Genomic DNA, 15,419 nt, shown 5'->3' with positions numbered 1-15,419 from the left:
TGAGGACAGGGGACAGTAGCAACAGAATTTGGGGACTGGAAAACAGATAAAAGTGGAAAAATGATATATGGGTCATTAGTGAATCCAGTCACAAAGACGATGAGTGGAAGTTTAAGAAATATAAAGGAAGGTCTAAAATGTCACTTGATATTGAATTGTGATGAAAAAAAGCTACTGTCCCCCAAATTCCAAGCTTGGGAAATGCCAGCACTGTCTACTACAGAGGTTTTGAAAGGTGGTATCAGGAACAACGTGTCACCTGGGAACTTATTCCAAATGCAAAGTCATTTTTTTTTTTTAATTGAAGTACAGCTGATTTACAATATTGTGTTAGTTTCAGGTGTACGGCATAGTGATTCAGTAGTTTTGCAGATTGTAATCCATTATAGGTTATTACAATATAATGGATATAATTCTCTGTTCTATGCAGTAAATCTTTGTTGCTTATCTGTTTTATATATAGTAGTTTGTATCTGTTAATCCCATACCTCTAATTTGTTGCTCTCCCTCTCCCCTCTCCCCTTTGGTAACCCAAGTTTATTTTCCATATCTGTGAGTCTGCTTCTGTTTTTATATACATTCATTTGCATATTTTTTAGATTTCACATAGAAGTGATATCATACAGTATTTGTCTTTCCATATGACTTATTTCACTAAGCATAATATTCTCTAGGTCTATCCATGTTGCTGCAAATGGCAATATTTCATTTTTTTTATGGCTGAGTACTATTCCAGTGTGTGTGTGTGTGTATTTTATATATATATATATAAAATACACATCTTCTTAATCCAGTTGTCTGTTGATGGGCACCTGGGTTGCTTCCATGTCTTGGCTATTATAAACAGTGCTGCTATGAACACTGGGTTGCATGTTTCAAATTAGTGGGGGTTTTTTTCCAAATATATACCCAGGAGTGGAATTTCCAAATGCAAATTTTTGAGCTCATCCATACCAGCAAATCAAACACTCTGAGGCCAAACACTCTTGGGTTTTAACAAGCCTGTTAACTATGTAGCAGGTGTAGATGATTGCCAAAGGGGCCCTGCTCTTCACAGGGAATAATTACAACATATAGTATTAGACACAGATTCACTCCCAAGTAATAGATCTAACGCCTCAAAAATAAAAGGATTTTTAAGACTTTTCCTGAGAAATTAAAAAAATAGTAAGAAGAATTTCAAGTGATAACTAAAGCATTTATCTTTTAACGTTTATAGAAATGAACTTTATATTACAAAATTATTTCTAAAAACTTTAGAAAGCTCATGGAAAACTTTGACTACAAAAACAGGACCTCCATTTTTGAATTAAAAAAAAATAAAGCAGAAAGCTCTATCATGAACCAACAGGACTTTGTTGTCTACTAATCCTTGGGATTGCAAAATTTCTTGGATCCCAGATTCAGAAACAGAGGGAGATAACCCAGTCACTGCTTTTGACTAGACCAGAAGTCAGCAAACTTTTTATGTAAGGGGCCTGGCAGAAACCTTTCTAGGCTTTGTGAGACATATCATCTCACTGCAGCTACTCAATACTACCATTCTATAGTAGTTTCCCCTTATCCGTGGTTTTGATTTCCAAGGTTTCAGTTACCCACATCAACTGTGGTCTGAAAAATATTAAATGGAAAATTCCAGAAATAAACAATTCATACATCTTAAATTGCATGCCATTCTGAGTAGCGTGATGAAACTTTCTGCCATCCTGCTGTGTCCTTCCCAGGTCGTGAATCATGTCTTTGTCCAGCATATCTCACCCATTAGTCACTTAATAGTCGTCTGGGTTATCAGATCATCTGCTGTGGTATCACAGTGCTTGTGTTCAAGTAACCCTTACTTTACTTAATAATGGCCCCAAAACACAAGAGTAGTGATGCTGGCAATTCAGATCTGTGAAAGAGAAGCTGTAAAGTCTTTCCTTTAAGTGAAAAGGTGAAAGTTCTCAACTCAATAAGGAGAGAAAAAATCATATCCTGAGGTTGGTAAGATCTACAGTAAGAATGAATCTATCTGTGCAACTGTAAAGAAGGAAAAAGAAATTTTGCTATCACTCCTCAAACTGCAAGTTAGGGCCACAGTGCATAATAAGTGCTTAGTTAAGATGGAAAAGGCATTAAATTTGTCTGAATAAGATATTTTGAGAGAGAGAGAGAGACCACATTCACAGAACTTTTATTACAGTATATTGTTATAACTGTTCTATTTTATTATTAGTTATTGTTAATCTCTTACTGTGCCTAATTTATAAGTTAAACTTTATCATAGGTATGTATGTATAGGAAAAACACAGCATATAGTGGGTTCGGTCCTATCTGCAGTTTCAGGCATCCACTGAGAGTCTTGGAATGTATCCCCCATGGATAAAGGGGAACTAACTGTAGTGGAAAAGGAGCCATAGACAATACTCACATGAATAAGCATAGCTATGTTCCAATAAAACTTTATTTACAAAGCAAGACTGCAAGCTTGTAGGCTATCATTTGCTGACTCCTAAACTAGATAATGAAAGATTAGGAAGCATTCTTGGAACCAGATACTGGAGAGTACTTTCAAAGATTATAGATTACCAAAGAGCTTCCCATGGCAGGTCTGTTAATCTGTGCTACAGTTGGCAAAGCATTTACAAAGCAGATTCTGAATTTACTGGCTCCTTGCCAACTTCAGGTTTCTCTATTTCTTCTAATGTGTGAAAGAAGGTACTTTATGCTTAGAAATACATGAATTGAAAAATACTAATAAAACAAAGGGTAGAGAAGATTGTTTTGATCAGAGAAAACTTTTATTTATGATGCCAGTTTTATTAAAAGCCACATGTGAAAAAGATTTGCTAATTTCCACCTGAAGGATAACATCCTAAGTAGTCCAAGAATATTTTAAGAAAATGAATAAATTTTTTTAACAAAAGGAAAAATGTAAACTAACTCTATTTGTAAGGTTTGTTAAGTTTATAAACTTTAAGAAGGTGAAAAGAAGCACGAAAAGGGGCAAATTTTATTTAGTCCAAAAATGAGTGATGAGAGAAAAGTCTATATAAGAGCATCCAAGTAACGAATTCTAAACACCCACCATTCTCCCTGCAGACCCCTCCTACGTAGTCTGAATTCCTCATCTTTGCCACACTGTATTTGATTTAGTATAAATTTTGGTATTTCTTCACCAGTTTTTCCTTTTAAATGTTTTATTCTAGAATAATTTTAGATTTTTAGAGAAGTTACAAATCTACTACAGAGAGTTCCCGTATACCCCTCACCCAGAACTTCCTTCAGTTTCCAGAAGCTGACAAAACAAGAGATTTTAAACTTAAAGTTCAACAATTTATAATGCCAGTTGAAAAAAAAATTAGATATTTGAAAATAAATTCAAATGCCAAACGTGTAGTTATTGTTTAAATAAACTGTATAGTACTTTCAAATTTAGTTTTCTAAACACGAAAATTCAGTCAGCAAATCACCCTTCAGTTCTCAGCTTCTGTCGCCTCTAAATAGGCACATGCCCTGTCACTTTTCTGCACAATATTCTTTTCATTTCCTTCACAGCACTTATTTCACTCAATAGTTACATTATTTGTTTATCGGCTTATTGTCTATCCCCAGAGACATCATCTGTTTCCTGCTCTCCTTGTTATAATCTCTGCACCCAGAATAGTGCCTGGTACACACTGAGTAGAGACATTCAATAGACTTTGCTGGATGAATCAATGAGCAAACACCTTAGATATGGCAGGGGTGATATAAGGCACATGATAAAAGACATCTATTTAAACTGCCATTGTTTCTGATATTTCAAACATTTAACACCAGCCATACACAGTTGAAGTTTTGGGGAACCTATGTGTTAGTCTACCATCTTTGTAATCACTTCTTACTGAGACAAAGTCTCGAATTGTTACTCCTTAATAAACCCTTGCACTCTGAAAGCCAAACTTTTCAAAGTAGATCTGTATTGTTCGTTCACTGCGCTCAGTACTTCCTGGCATTATTCATTTGATGTGAAAAGTCAACAAAGAAACATTTTTTTAAAAATAAATTTATTTATTTATTTTTGGCTGCATTGGGTCTTCGTTGCTGCGTGCAGGCTTTCTCTAGTTGTGGCAACAGGGGACTACCCTTCGTTGCGGTATGCAGGCTTCTCTTTGCAGTGGCTTCTCTTGCTGTGGAGCACGGGCTCTAGGTGCACAGGCTTCAGTAGTTGTGGCACGTGAGCTCAGTAGTTGTGACTCGCAGGCTCTAGAGCGCAGGCTCAGTAGTTGTGGCGCACAGGCTTAGTTGCTCCGTGGCATGTGGGATCTTCCCAGACCAGGGCTCGAACCCGTGTCCCCTGCATTGGCAGGTGGATTCTTAACCACTACGTTACCAGGGAAGTCCAAAGAAACATTTAAATCACCCTTAAAGTTAGACTAATTAAAGTCTAATTAATCATCTTTCTGTACCTAAAAATATATTTGGAAAAGACTCAAAAATACTGGATTCCAACCTTATGGAGGCTTGGAAATGAGACATTTTGAGAAGACAGGTGAAAAGCTTAAAAGACTAAAGCAGGAGTGATGCAGCTCTCCTTCTTCCCTCCCACTGCCTACCCCTCAGCCTCAAGTTCAAGGAGTCACCTGGTTGTAGGAAAAAGAAAGGAAGGACAGAAGGAAGGAAGGAAGGAAGGAAGGGAGGGAGGGAGGGACGGAGGGAGGGGAAACTACCTATTCCTATATTCTCTATGAACACTTACATTTTTCCCAAGGTCAAATATTACAAAATATATCCAAAAATCAAAGCACTTGATCCCTTGACTCACCAAGGGAAAAGAAAGTCATTCCAAGGTAAGCATCCATTTATCAGATAAAAAGAAGCAAGAAAGACAAAACCGTCGGGGCACTTTCAGGCTCTGTGTTTCATTTAGAGCATTTATCTTTCTTCTGCTTCTGGACCTGCACTGTGATGAAGGGTGGACACTAATAAATACATTCAGTGCAGCACAAATTGATCCACCATCCAAACAGTACGATAATCCCACTGTCACTTCTGGAACATCTCCTGCTTATGATGTAATGAGTTGCAAATAACTCAAATTATTTGGTGAACTAAAGATTTAATAGAAATATATCAACACTAATACTAAAAATGGAGGTGAGGGAAATTCATACATAAATACATAAATTTTGAAAGACCAAAATTAATGATAGTAATAAAAGGTAAATAAAACTCTACATTTTTTCTCTCTATAAAAATAGAACAATTAGTAGTAGTAATGTTGAGATTATTCATTTGAAGAGAAACGAGATTCAAATATAAAATCAAATAATATTAAAACTCCATAAAGTTAACTTTGAAAATTCAATGTGAACTCATAATTTTTTATTTTAAATATATAATTATTTCCGACTCTGTTCCCTGAAAAAGTCTGGAAACACTGATAACCGATAAGAATGAGCACCCTTAATGCCCAGACTGTAGTTTCTAAATTCCATTTTCTACTAAAAGGAACCAGAGCTCCTTGTAATAACTGATTCTTAGACTGGACTGTGAAATAAACAAGAGGAGCTTAAAGTATCCTGTTGAACCAAAAAGCGGTGTCAAAAAAACTAATGGGACATGGATGTTTCTGGGATGTTCTGTATCTTGATCTGGGTGCTGATTATATGGGAATGTTCAGTTTGTGAAAATTCATTGTGATTCACTTATGATAGGTTCTCTTTTCTGTATGTATATACAGGAACCAATCTCAAGGGGCTCCCAAGGAACAAAGAAGGTTTTATTTGAGCATCCAGAAAAAAAAGTCACTAATCAAATCATAAAGATCTTTAAAATCCATGAATTTACAATGATCCTCAAGAAATAAAGGAACTCTCCCCCTAAAAGAACAAAGAAATATATTTGATCACCTTTTGAAGAAAGAGGTCAAGTAAAATGGTCTCAGCACTGCCAATTCGCATTGGATATTCTCTCCGTTTCTACTACTGAGGGAGAAGTCTCATGATCTTCATAAGAGATAAAAGGGAGCAAACGTCAGCTTTCATGCCATGCCAGGGTTGAATACTCTTTCTCTTCTTCCAGTTTTTGCCGATGTCATATTTGCTGACTGGCTAGCTGATTTACTGGGTTTACCTTTTTCACCACATTTCAACCTGTTTTATATGTCAATAATGGCCCTCATGGGTTTCATTTTTTCAGTCCTAGTTGTCCTTTCCTCAGGGAGTTAAGAGAAGTGGAATGTGGAGCCGATAACGGGAATGCCAAGGAAAAAAGAGATAAAGGGTTTTCTGGAAGCATTTCTGAGTATACATGCATACACACTAATTCCTATGACAAAACAGGAATGAAAATAAACACATTTCCTTAAGGAAATGAGGTGCCAATCACCTGCTTTTTCCTTTTCAGAAGAGTTTAATTTCTTTCTCATACAATCAAGTCACAATTCCTCGAATGTGTGGAGACAAATTTCTAGTTACTTCATTTCCATGAACGTAAACCTGATAGTCAAAGGGACTCATGTACATTTCATCTTTACGTGTGGTCAAGTATCAAGAGATCCTAGGCAATACTGACCTAAGAGATCCCATGAGACAGAGCAAAAGTAATGCAGCCAGAGGACGGTAAACTACCAGAAGTCAACATCCAATCCTGTTGGGCTTCTTTCTTGTTTGCTTCAACATTAAAAATAAATATCCTGGGCTTCCCTGGTGGCGCAGTGGTTGAGAATCTGCCTGCTAATGCAGGGGACACGGGTTCGAGCCCTGGTCTGGGAAGATCCCACATGCCACGGAGCAGCTGGGCCCGTGAGCCACAATTGCTGAGCCTGCGCGTCTGGAGCCTGTGCCCCGCGACGGGAGGGGCCGCGATAGAGAAAGGCCCGCGCACCGCGATGAAGAGCGGTCCCCGCACCGCGATGAAGAGTGGCCCCCGCTTGCCGCAACTGGAGAAAGCCCTCGCACGAACCGAAGACCCAACACAGCCAAAAATAATAAATAAATAAATAAATAAATAAGAAAATCCTTAAAAAAAAAAAATAAAAAAATAAAAAAAAATAAATATCCTGAGGCCTAAAATCTGCTTGAGTAACAGGCACTATCCGTTTGAAAAATGGGTTGTTGGGATAAGAACCACTGTTTTGGGATCAAGTCAGCTTCTCCCCATCCGTAAACTATGATCAAATAATTAATGGCTGAGTTTAGCCGATGTAGACAGAGAAGTGCTATGCCCATAGGGCCCTATGATTTAAAATGCTTTCATGGTTAAGGCTCTTTATTATTATACAAAAGTTTGGTTCGATATCAAATTAAAAGGAACATTACTGCAAGTAGTTCAGTCCCCAACAATATATAGTGATCAAAGATGGGGAAAGAGAAGTTTTGTGATTAACTACAACCCACTGGGCTTGAAGGTATATCTGATTCTGATGGTGAGATTTCTCAGTGTCAAAAGTTCTGCGCATGTAGCACACAGCTCACTGAATCACTCCGGTGTCCAGAATGAGTAAGGGGATAAAAGATGGACTCTAAATGCCTATAGGTGTCATTCAAAAAGAAGCCAACCCAATGAATCACTTTACCTCCCTGGGACCAAAACAGATCAGGCAATGGAACCCTGAGGTTGTGACATATCAAACTCTGAGATGACAACCCCAAGGTCTGGAAAAAATGATTCAGACCGTATCACTCTGCAAATCAGATTTCCAAACTAAGAACCATGGGCCACCTGGTTTTGGAAAAGTTTTCCTTCTTCATAGGCAAGCCTGGCAGGTGTTAGTTTAACCTCAGAAAGCCACCATTCTCACAGTGCACACATTTTATATAAAATAATAAAATGCCAAAAGAGAATAAAGACTAAGAGAGTGTTATGTGTAAACTACAGGGGAGAGACTTCATGTAAGGAGAGACAAAATTGATGCTTAAAGCATGAATCTTGGCCTCAAAAGCCTACAGGTGCCAGGCAGGTAACATAAATCTGTATAGCTGGTTGGGTTAAAGACTTAGGGAATGGTAATGACTAGCAAACTTCAGGCCTTGAAATAGTAACAAGACCAGATTTTTAATCTTCCAAGAGAAGCCAGGTTATCTGTTTTTCTCGGTTTTTTTTTTCTTTTTTTATGTGAAGTTTCCTTTTTGCGATGTTGGCAATTAACTCAATTTTTAAAAAGAAAACTTTTACATGTTAAAAAAATTACAGTCTAAAATCTGGCCCGTAGGCCACCAGTCTGCAGGCTGTGCTTTAAAATTTAACTTTAAGGGACTTCCCTGGTGGTCCAGTGGTAAAGAAATTTGCCCTCCAATGCAGAGGACGCGGGTTCGATCCCTGGTCGGGGAACTAAGATCCCACATGCCGCGGGGCAACTAAGCCCGCGCGCCACAACTACTGAGCTCACGCGCCTCAACGAGAGAGCCCGCGTGCCGTGAACTACAGAGCCCACGCACCCTGGAGCCCGCGCGCCCAACTAGAGAAGAGAAAATCCGCACGCCACAACTAGAGACAAGCCCGGGAGCTGCAACGAAAGATCCCACATGCCGCAACGAGGATCCCGCGTGCCACAGTTAAGACCCGATGCAGCCAAAAAAATACACTAAATAAATAAATAAAAATTTAACTTTAAATAATGCAGTAATAAGCAGAAATCTTCTGACATAACAGTGATTACACTACATTAGCCATGGTTTCTGTTCTACCAAGAGGGAGCAGTCCATGCAAGGAAAAGGTAGACGTGGTATCAGAACACCTGTGAGTATTTTCCAAATTACAGATGTCTGAACCATCACCACCACCACCACCGCCGCTGCTGCCCTTGTGCCCCAGAGAAAATAAGGGTTTGAGTAGAGGACACACGTTGCAAACGGCCCCCAAGAGCTCTGATGGCACACCCTCCCACTCTGGGGGTCACTGACCTCAGAAGGTAGAAAGCTTCGTGTAACTGGGAGGGACGTGTCCAAACGGTGAAGACCAAACTCACTGGGCCTAAGATGTCAAACAGCATATCTGAAGTGGCTCTGAAAATAATAACTGCAAATATCAAAGATGACAGGGAGCCCATAGTGAGCATTGCTGTTATCATATTTATTTCAGCCTCATGTGCAAAAATAACACAATCAATTGTCTACCTGTTTACTATGAAAGGCTATAAAAACTGTATGCATTTTAAGAATGTGTGTGTCATGCATATATAATGAAAGCGAGGATAACCTTTCAGCCATTTTCAGGCGCAGGTTTATTATTCCAGAAGGGAAGGGGAGCATTTTATTATCACATGATGCCAAACTGTAGACAGAAAAAGGTTCAAGGGCTTCCCTGGTGGCGCAGTGGTTGAGAGTCTGCCTGCCAATGCAGAGGACACGGGTTCAAGCCCTGGTCTGGGAAGATCCCACATGCCGTGGAGCGGCTGGGCCCGTGCGCCACAACTACTGAGCCTGTGCGTCTGGAGCCTGTGCTCCGCAACAGGAGAGGCTGCGATAGTGAGAGGCCCGCGCACCGCGATGAAGAGTGGCCCCCACTTGCCGCAACTAGAGAAAGCCCTCGCACAGAAACGAAGACTCAACACAGCCATAAATAAATAAATAAAATAAAAATAAAAATAAAAAAAAGAAAAAGGTTCAATATTTTGGCTTTTTTTTTTTTTTACTTCCTATCCTTAAAAAAATTATTGCAGAACTTTTTATTAAGATGGCAAACATAACTAGAATTACCATGTCTTATTTTTCGATCTGATATATACATAAAAAATAGAAACGTTCCTGCGATTTGGTAATATCTCACTAATCTTTTGCTACCGTTAAGCATTGCCTAATCTAACCCTGCTTTTGATTTTAAACTTGCATTCTCCTAACTCACCTTGTAATTGGGAGCCAGAGTCTTCCAGGTCAGCTTTAAGGTAAAAGCTGTTGGAAGCAGTTTATCCTCAAGTGCCTGTAGCTTTTTTCCTGGGAACTTGGTCTGTCTACTGAGCCTGCTGGGGTTATCTGGTAAGTTATAAGAGTGGCTCCTTGATTTCCTTCTCTTGATCTTTTGCAGGAAGGGGCAGAGGCTGAAAAAGAGAGATTACAGTTGTACAGGTACATCTCCATAGACCTTTCACGAGCCTCTGTGGCCAAGAGAAAATTCCTTCCACTTCATCTTCTGAGGAGAAAGTTCATAACGGATGGCCCCCCTGCTTTCTACCTCCTTTGCTCAATCTACGTAATCTCAAAGACAACCACTGAGCTCCTCAGCAATCAGTAACATGTATAATTTACATCTTACCCAGAGCTGCGAGTAAGAAAACTCTCAATTTATAAAGCAAGTATTTTCTAAAAGGAGACGAAGTATATTTTTTAGAAACATGTTTAAACCTCTAATTAAATGTAAACCTCAAAAAGTTTTTTAAAAGTCACTATGAAATGGTTCCATCACACATGCATATAAACGTACAATACCAATACCCAGATAAAGACCCATTAATAGTCTCTAATTTGTCTTAACAGAGCAGAACTACTGCCAAACTCCTAGAACGATCCTCCAGCACAAAGAGCTGACTATACTGGCAAAGCACAGTGTTCAACCTGACATAATTTCTCAGAAGGCAAAGGAACAATATTTTACGGGAAGATAAAACATGTTCACTTTAAGTTAAAAAAAAACAAAGAGAGAAAGGAAAAAAAAAAAAATCTGACCCTGAAACGTGGCAGCAGTTTTTTCCTTCAAGCCACAGACCTTTCTTTAGCAGCCTTGTTTATTCACAAGGTAGCTTTAAAACTTACTCCCCAGGTTTGATTATTTTTCAAGCCTACTGCTTCATTCTGTTTTAGTTTTTTCTCTTTCTACTTATAGAGAAGAAAAAGCACACACACATTCTGAAAAATTATGACTTAATAAAAGTGCAAAAGATTTATGTCTACTAGGTATCTTATGCTGTGATGGCTCTTTAAGTGCCATTTTTCTGCAAAAAAAAAAAAGTGTTTGTTCTAAATGCCCCTCTACCTCTACAAAAAAAGCTTTTAAGATCTCTACTGTGTTGTAAGAAAATTCTGTGCATCTTACAATTCCTAAATAAAATTGATGATTACGATGATGACATAGAAAACTAGGCTTAGGGTCCACCAAGATTATTTCTGTATGTATGCTCAGCATTATATGTTTATTTTCTGCAAACACTACTCAATTCATGCTCTTTAATCCCATATAATTATAGGCAGACTGAATATGAATAGCCAGCTACAGAAAACTCCCCTATCCACCTTTTCTTTGCTCTTCCCTATGATGAATTCTGCCAAGCTTAGGAAAAGGAAGAACACTGAAAGAGGGGTGAAAAAAAAGAATATGGTAAAGAGCCCCCTGTGCTCTACTGCAGTTCTTTGTGCACACTCCCACCCCCAATTCTCTTCCCTAGTCTTATTCTCCATAACTTCTTACCATCCTGTAATAGCAAATGGGAAGGTGAGGGAGAATAGAGGACCACAGGGTAATGGTTTCCTCCAATCCAGCAGCAGAGGGGAGGAAGGAGGGAGGGTGAATCTTGCTAATCACACCTAAGGACCCCCTCCCCTCCCACAGGACACACGCTGTGTGCGTGTCCTGTCTCCAGCCTGTGTAAATCAGACCTTGGCCTGGGGATCATTCTCCCCTTCACTCATCTCTTTCCCCACAGTCTTTGCCTATACATCCTTCAAAGCCCAGCTCAAAACCACAACTTCCAACTCTTTCATTGATTTTCCCAGCTAGAAAGAAGGAGCTTCTCATCACATCTGGTAGTTGGGTCAATTCTAACTAATGTGAGATTGTCCTGGTCTTTCTTGCTGCTTACACCTCTTATCTCCCCTAACAGACTGTGTTGACTCTGGAAACAGGGACCAGACCTTAGTTCCTTGCACAGCGTAAGTGTGAGAGTTAAAAAGTGAATTTTACAAGGTTTCTATTTATATGTACTTTGTAAAGGGTTTTGGCTGGTTCTAAGACTATAATTGATGTTTATATGGACATTCTGCGAAATTTTCAAAAGGACAACAACCACGATTATAAAGTCTAGTGCCTTCTATCACCTTCAGGGGGGCTGACTGCTCTGCATTAAAAATTCCCAATCTATCAATACATGGTTCACATGTAATCAATCATCCCTGATAGTTACTGAAGCCAGAAATATGAGGAATATTCGTTTCAGTACAGCTTCAAAAACTTGACTAGGACAGAAAGATTTCTATTGTCGCATTCAAATTCCAAATTTCCAGGTGACTAATATATTAAGTTTTATTCAAAAACCAGTAAGTTAACCAAGTGGCAAGTAAACTTTATTTTAATTAGAAACTGTAAAAGATCTTGTTTTACCTTGCACAAAAACTGCATATGGGGCAGAAGTCCAAAGGTGCTAAGCTTATAAAATTCAAGTCTGATTACTCCTTGTGACAATACACATTGAAGATTAATTCTTAAAGCCCTCGTTAAAAAATAAACTCAGAGAAGGAAAGGGGTAGTTTCTTTTTTAAACTATAATCAAAATTGATGCTTTAAAAGAAAACATTGTATCTGGTTTTTATCAAAACACACAAAAGGAATCATGTTCTAACTTAATGATACCCTCTGCAGATGAAAGAGACTTCTGACACCCCACCTCCTGAGCTATTAATAAATTAAAGGTTGGAAAGGTTGATTCAAACAAAGTCTTTTATAGGAGCCAGTACTTGAGTAGGAGTCTCTGCAAAATCTCATCAGCGGAGTTTAGTGATTTGGCAAAGGTTCCTTCCAAATGGCTCATTCAGGAAGCAAATGATCCATTATCTTTGCAACAGAATTTTTCCTGTGAGTCGTGTGACTAATCCTCCCACAGCCTGAATTTTGCCCACTAGACACCATGTTCTTGTCCAGCACACTCCCCACACACTCCACTCATTATTCAAGCCCCTCCGAGCACATGATATATCCTACCAAGGACTAGACTGTCCCATGTAGCATAAGTCAATGCAGAGAATGCAAAATGGAGAGGCAAGATAAAGCAAGCTCCATCATTCTGTAAAATACTAAAGAAAAGATTCTTAAAATAGTAAAGACAGTAAAGACAACCAGAATAACCAGAAGAGTATATTTACACAAAGTTAGCAGTCTACATAGCAAAGTCTATTTCACAACAAAATAAGAAATGAGACACTTTTGACTATTTTCTGTACAGTATGTGGCCCATGGTTTTGATTCAATGCCCACATCACTTCCACGAAGAAAGTTTGGCCCTGATTTAGGGTTAAAAATCCTAAACTGCCTTCCCAGAAAACTGCAGCCCAAGACACGGTGCAAGACCTTTCTTCATTATCTTGCTTACCTTGTCTACTGTTTCCACTAAATACCTTAGTTGGTGAAGAGATCATTATTTGGCTATTCTCACTGGCAGCAAGGTTTAGACAAAAAAATTGAATTCTCTCTCCCTACCTGTGATAATTCCAATTATGCTGAGAATTTCTACACTGTGTCTAAAGCCCTGGAGAACACAGTTGTAGTGCTACAGCCCAACAGAGTTTATAGAAACGTGCTGTGCTGAGGTAACTTCCTGAAGATGAAAACCACAAACTCCAGGTACTTTCATATTATAGCTTTCTTGTCAATAACTGAAGAGCAGACTTTTAACTTGGAAATCTATCTAATCTCATTAGTCCTATCATGTATCATAGAGGTTAAAGGACATTTCAAACGGTGAGGAAAAGTGTATGAAAATCAAGAGATGGGAAAGTGCAGACTGCAGTCACAGTACTCAGAGTTCAGGGTACAGAAAAGGACGGTGGGGGAAGAAAAGGCAGAGAGTAGGCTTGAAACAGTGTGGAAGGTCTCCAATGCTGGTGAAAGACCAGATTCTGCTGGGTGGGCTACAGAGAACAGGAGCGGAGTCTAGAGCAGGGGAGTCATGTGATCATGCTCCAGGGAGGCAGATCCTGGAGAACAAGTTGCAGGAAAGAGAACCCAGATGCAAGAGAGGACCTCAGAAGCCACAGCAGCCAAAAAGGGAGGGGAGAACTACTGAGGAGAGTGGCCATTCACGAGGGACAAGTGAAGAACTTGTATCTGACAGAGCAGAACGTGATCCCATTTGCCCTCACATACTTCTTGTCTTAACAAAAATAATGGCAAATAAAGCACATCTGGAAACATAGCCAATATTTTATAACTATAAATGAAATATAACCTTTAAAAATTGTGAATCGCTATGCTGTACACCTGAAACTTACATAATACTGTATGTTGACTATAACTCAATTAAAAAAAAGAAAAGAAAGCCCATCCATTCTTTCAGAAATGTGATTGAAGTATAACATAAGATATGGTCAACATGTTAATAAACTAAAATAATGTACTCAACACAAAACATATTTTTATCATTCTGTTACATATCTATGATGTAGGCCAATTTTTCCAGATTTTTTTTTGGTTTGTATTTAACTTGGTTCCAATTGAGACATATTTCTCTGAGGGTAGGGAAATGTAATATTTCTGCAAATCCCAAAAGCTGAGCACAAGGAAAGACCTGGCACCTACTGAGCATTCAAAGGAAAAAAATTCTTCCAAATTAAACAGTTCTGTTAAAACTGACAAAAACTCAGGTGACTGATTATACGGTTAAGAATTCTGATTACAGATTACTTAAAGGAGTCTTCAGTTTCATTATTCCCTTGACTGTATCTGTTTTAGACCCAAAGAACAAATATTACAGAAACCACTCAATGGTTCTGTTATTCAGCTGAGTAAAATTTTCTTTAAACTTTTATTTAAAAAGAACAGCCTTAACTCTAAAGCACTATAAATATTCTCTGGACAATTCCTAATCTTCCAAAAGTAGTATGCTACAGAGAAAGAGTCAGCACTTTTCTCTGTGAAGGTCCAAATCAGTAAACATTTTAGGTTATGTGGGTCATGCACTGCACCACTTAATGCAACTACTCAACTCTGCCCTTGTAGCAGGAAAGCAGCCACAGATATGTAAATGACTGAGCATGGCTGTGTTCCAATAAAACTTTATTTACAAAAATGTGAGGAGTCACATTTGGCCCATGGACTGTAGTCTGCTGACTCCAGTCTAGCAGATAGTCCAGCTGTGTCAACCTGGTGTGGCTTCATTGTTCTTTCCTCCTTGGTGTGCATAACTCTGATGAAGTAATTTAAAAAATCACCGAGAAAATGGGCTCCAAGAAAAATCTCCACTGCTGGTGTAGTGATAAAAGGGAAAATAAAATGAAGATATTCTAAGGAAGGGATGAATTCAAGGAGACAAGAGAACTTTTGGGTAAATTAAAACAAGAATGTAGAGTTTGATGATGTCTCAGATCACTGCTAAGAGAGTCCAACGTATATTCTAAGTGGAAATACGAAAATATGACTCATGAAACCATTTTAGGAAGTGCTCCAATTAATGCCAAAAATGCTTATTAATTGGGAGAAAACTTCAGGGAAAACTTAACCTATTAAATAAAAATATGTTTAAGAAATGCATGTAT

At 38.6% G+C, this 15,419-nt stretch overlaps 1 protein-coding gene across 10 annotated transcripts in view; it reads right to left on the bottom strand.

The window, feature by feature from the left end:
- Nucleotides 1-15,419, bottom strand: part of OSBPL6 (oxysterol binding protein like 6) — a 211,579-nt gene that overhangs the window by 112,894 nt on the left and 83,266 nt on the right. The window contains exons 2-3 of one of the 10 annotated variants that reach the window (XM_057551086.1): nt 9,808-10,000; nt 8,868-8,982 (exon numbers count right to left, since the gene is read on the bottom strand). The exons of 8 other annotated variants lie outside the window; for them this stretch is intronic. The gene's annotated coding sequence lies outside the window, so the exon portion shown is untranslated. Of the gene's footprint in view, nt 1-8,867; nt 8,983-9,807; nt 10,001-15,419 lie in introns of those variants that run through there. One more of the 10 variants, XM_057551087.1, reaches the window with a different exon arrangement.

Source organism: Balaenoptera acutorostrata, chromosome 8 (assembly GCF_949987535.1).
Source record: "Balaenoptera acutorostrata chromosome 8, mBalAcu1.1, whole genome shotgun sequence".
In the NCBI taxonomy this organism is placed as follows: Eukaryota; Metazoa; Chordata; class Mammalia; order Artiodactyla; family Balaenopteridae; genus Balaenoptera; species Balaenoptera acutorostrata.
This window is presented reverse-complemented; position numbering and strand designations above follow the sequence as displayed.